Source organism: Engraulis encrasicolus, chromosome 7 (genome assembly GCF_034702125.1).
Source record: "Engraulis encrasicolus isolate BLACKSEA-1 chromosome 7, IST_EnEncr_1.0, whole genome shotgun sequence".
Classification (NCBI taxonomy): domain Eukaryota; kingdom Metazoa; phylum Chordata; class Actinopteri; order Clupeiformes; family Engraulidae; genus Engraulis; species Engraulis encrasicolus.
The window spans coordinates 51648760-51653759 of NC_085863.1; the positions used below are offsets into that span (position 1 = coordinate 51648760).

General features: G+C 41.2%; 1 protein-coding gene across 1 annotated transcript in view; it reads right to left on the reverse strand.

Annotated features, from left to right (window-relative positions):
• Nucleotides 1–5000, reverse strand: part of tenm1 (teneurin transmembrane protein 1) — a 299549-nt gene that overhangs the window by 271134 nt on the left and 23415 nt on the right. The gene's annotated exons all lie outside the window — the stretch shown is intronic.

The following is a 5000-nucleotide window of genomic DNA, read 5'->3' on the forward strand; positions in this document are numbered from 1 at the left end:
GTATGCTAAAATAGCATCACCGTCATGGTCATCATCATCATCATCATCATCATCATCATCATCATCATCATCATCATCATCATCATCATCTTCATCATCGTCATTGTCACTGTCATGGTGATCATCATTATCATTTAAAACATAAATGTCACTCTGACCATGTGACAAACCTCCACAATAAAACACCTCTGTGATTTCTTTTCACACTGCATGCAAATAGCTTGCTGTGTGTGTCTGCACTTGAATATTTACACACAGAGCTGCAGTACAGTACAGGCACCTCCACCACAGTTATAAATCCTCATATTCCTTGTGATGGAGCATGTGGTTGAACGATTATGTGGTAAGTGCCCAAGAGTGTGATGGGGAGAAAGCCAATATGTACCAATTTATGGAGTACATATATTACCACTATAATATCTGGATAGCACAATTTTAAATCTCTCTCTCTCTCTCTCTCTCTCTCTCTCTCTCTCTCTCTCTCTCTCTCTCTCTCTCTCTCTCTCTCTCTCTCTCTCTCTCTCTCCTGCCTATCTTCATTTATCCCCCCCTTCTCCAAAAACGCACACACATACACTCAAACTCACATGCATTTCTCCATATCTTCATTTAAAGAGAGTGACAGACAAATCATGAAAGCGGGGAAGAGATTGTGGAGCTGTGCTTGTGTGATTGCGGAGGAGAGCTGACATTATGGAGATATTGTGAGTGGAGGAGAAACGGCAGATAGGGCTGCTTGGAAATCAACCCCCAGAACAGACAGAGGAAACAGAGCAGAGTCACAGCACTACAGTGGCAACTGCTATTCAGTGTTGCCAGATTGGGCTGTTTCCCGCCCAATTGGGCTGCTTAGGATGGCTGTGTGCGGGTAAAAATGGCATTCAGCAGAAAAACCCGCCCAATTTTTGCCATAAAAATCAATAGAATTGGGTGGGATTTTGTGCTCCTAGGCGGGTTTTGAGCATTTTTTGGGCTGGAAATCACCACATTCATCTGGCAACCCTGCTGCTATTCAACACTGGCACAGTAAAAACGGAGACATTGAGAGTGGTTCATATCTCATTTAAAGGCATTGGCTCATGTCGCTCATTTCGGTGTTTTTTTCACATTTAGCTTATCAGTGTCACTGTATATTAAAATAGCACCCCGGCCATCATTGCCGTCATTATCATCACCGTCATTGTCGTCGTCATCATCATCAGCAGGAGCAGGTGAAGAGTGAAGAGGAGAGAGCGGTATATCAGTGTGTGTGTGTGTGTGTGTGAGAGTGGGAGAGGGGGGGGGGGATAAGAGAAAGAGAAATAGAAATAGAAATAGAGGGGGAGGGGATAGTGTGTGTGTGTGTGTGTGTGTGTGTGTGTGTGTGTGTGTGTGTGTGTGTGTGTGTGTGTGTGTGTGTGTGTGTGTGTGTGTGTGTGTGTGTGTGTGTGTGTGTGTGTGTGTGTGTGTGTGTGTGTGTGTGTGTGTGTGTGTGTGTGTGTGTGTGTGTGTGTGTGTGTGTGATAAGTGCAATGCATGTAAACTGTGCATGAACCTCTCTCTGTGCACGTCATCATTAAAAATGCAAACACTTTTTCATACAAATACACTTGTCAAATCCCAACTCCAAAGGCATTTTAACGTGGCACACACAAGCACTCTCTCTCTCTCTCTCTCTCTCTCTCTCTCTCTCTCTCTCTCTCTCTCTCTCTCTCTCTCTCTCTCTCTCTCTCTCTCCCCCCTTTCTCTGTATCAATCTCTCTCTCTCTCTCACACACACACACACACACACACACACACACACACACACACACACACACACACACACACACACACACACACACACACACACACACACACACACACACACACACACACACACACACACATCGCACAACCCATCGCACGGCAAAAATCTGTTCAGAAAAAAAAACGACAAGAGAGACAGGCACTTAGCTAAAAAACAAAATTACTCCAAAAGCTCTTACATTTCCCAGTAGCACTGCTATTAAAACTTTCTCCATCCTTTTTCACAAATTATAATTGTGATTGTCACCTAATACGGTGCTGTCCTAAAGTAAACCTGTGTCCACTTGTGTGGCACAGCGCTAATGGAGCAGTGGCGATGGTTCCGCTTTAAAAGTCTTTCTGTTCATTAGCCCGGACTGACATGGGAATGAATATGAATTAGGCTGAGAGCAGAGGCTCTTGAACGATGCTGTTATTTGCCATACAAAACCTTAACTACCTCCATAACACTATTTGAGTCTTTCACATGAGGATAGGCAAATCAGCTCGCACAGTCGGAGGTATCTCCTTTTCTGTTTTTTTCCCCCTTCACACTGCCTTTGACGTTTAATTACTTTACTTTTTGGAGTCTTTTAAAATATTTGTATTTCTGTTAGGTAGGGACAATGTAAGTGAGCAAAAGCAATCAGTATGCGCAACGATAGCCCAAATGTCACGCAGGGAGCTAGCTGTTGCATAAATTAGCAAAGTGGACTGCACACATGGAACGTTCACTTTCCATTCTCGGAAAGAAAACCATGTGGAATCTTCCATTAACTTCTAGCACCTGGCAAGGTTAAGTAACAAAAAAGGTCATATTGCACAGAAAAATAACTCCATGACCTAAAATGTTCTGCTAGCGAGGAGAAAAAAATACAAAAATGGTAATGGCAGGTGACTCAAGGACAGTAGGGGGATGGAATCAGTTTTTGACATCTACCTCGTATACTGTAAAGACCTTGACAACTCTGATTCAGGCTGAGCTATACTTTCCAAAGCACTGAGCTAACTTTGAAGTTACAGCTTTGAAAAATAACTCGCAGGTTATTGTTTAGGTGGGAGTTCGTGCACTTGATGCAAAGCATGATGGAGATCGGCTGTCACAATAAAAATGACAAAAATAAATACCTTTGAGACCATGAACCAAAAAATACATCGACAATACACCACAGTGACAGAGGGTTAGTACATTACACTCGAAATGACTATTTTCATTCATATCAAAACCAGCTCATACCTCAGTCTTTTATTCTAAACTGTAAAGTAGAGCTATTGCCTATTACATCCCCATCAAAAAACAAATACTTTAAAACGGGTAGACTAGAGGCTGGCCTCAATGCAGACATGAACTTACAACATCTAACATTACTGGGGCAGAGCCTACTTAAATTTCCAATTGCCCTAATTGCACAGATATGGTAATAAAATGACACATAAGCTGACACACGCATGTCAAAATCATGACCCTAAATCAGAAGGATCACTAAAGAAGAAACGATGATGAATATCAGGCACAAAGTCCCAAAGGCCATGACCAAACATGGTTAAAAATGAGGCATGACCTCAGAAGTCTTCTCCATTTTAGATGTATCTACGATGTAGTCTGAATGACAGAATCATGAATAGCAACCAGACGGATAACTAAAGAAGAAATAATGAAGACAAAAAAAAATCGTTCCCTATGAAAGGCACAGATGGGAAAAAAAGGATATTGATCAGTGCCGACCGAAACTAAATATGAGTCAAGACGCAACAATGGGCATGACCAGGGTGGCAGTTAGCCACAGCGCCATTTATCAGAGCAAAGCCTGTCTTACCGAATTCACTCCCCGCAGACAGACAAAGAGCTACTCGCACAATCTTACTCTGAGAAACAGGGCAGACAAGTGTTTCAGACTTGGCAGAGGGGCTATCAAAGGAAAATCTTTGAGTTTTTGTGACAGCTTGAGGAGAGCCAGGGACAGAGTATCATCCCTTACAAACTTCGCTAAGAGAGAGAGAGAGAGAAAAAAAATCTTCCTCGTACTTGCTTATAAAAGACATAAAAGTCTAAGTACATGAAAAGTACTGGGAGCCCTGTGCATATTAGCAGCACACTTTTTGGCATCAGATGACAGCAGGATCGATCTGATTGGCACAGATACGTTCCAGTTGTTTTTGGGCATCGTTCACTATTTTGTCAAGAACTTCGGAATGGAGAACAGAAAGGAGACCCAACTGTCAGTCAAGTAGGTAGACAGAGGGAGCATAATACATGAAGCTACATGAGTGCATAAGGTTATCAACAGAGAGATGAAGGAAGGGAGGGGGGGGGGTATGTAATTTGGTGGTAACAAAATAGACTCATGTTGGATAGCCTAAAGCAACACATTGCAAGAATGACTCCAAGGGTCTAATATCTTGGGAGAAGAGGATTACACGAGTTTTTATAACTGTCTTAGGCCCACTGCGTTCATTAAACAAAAGTTTTAGCAGACAGAATGTGCTGTAGAGCAACACAAGTCCACCAACGAAAATATCTCTGAAGAATAACAAAACATTTCTTGACAGAAATGTGTGAAACACTGGTACCCTCCATAATACAGAAGACTCCGCCTATTAACACAAAACAACAGCGCACATATGAACTGCAATATGAAAATATATGTGTTTGTTATAGGTTCCCACTGTGGGAACATTTTTAATAAAGCAAGCGTAAACTTCTATTTGCTAATTCCATCCAAGAGCACCCTGCTATTAAACTGGCAGTGTGTAATATATCGGAATCATTTGGATGTTGGCACAGGAGTGTACTTACCGGTACGCACCATGCATATACTGTACTGTGCATGTACGTATACCAAACATATATATACAGTACTAGAATGAATATCTATTTTCTTTTGTTGCAGTTGTTTGTGTAAAGTTGAATCAAGAAATGAGTGATTTTATTTTACATTTTCAGCTTTATATAAAAGTAAATACATGATTTAGCTCCAAATAAGCTGCACCACATACTTAAATAAAAAACAGATAGTCAGGTGATCCTTTCATGTTGGATGGCAGCAGATGTCAAAATGACAAATGACATAATGTTAACGATCGTAATGATGATTCAACAACTTTGATCGAATTATTCTTGCATGTTTGGATATATTAAAAACTGTAGGCTATGTGTTTCGATGTTCTCAATGGTGTTGAATCTACTCACATTGTTCATGCATGTGTATGTTAATTAGTTTTCCTTCAACCAA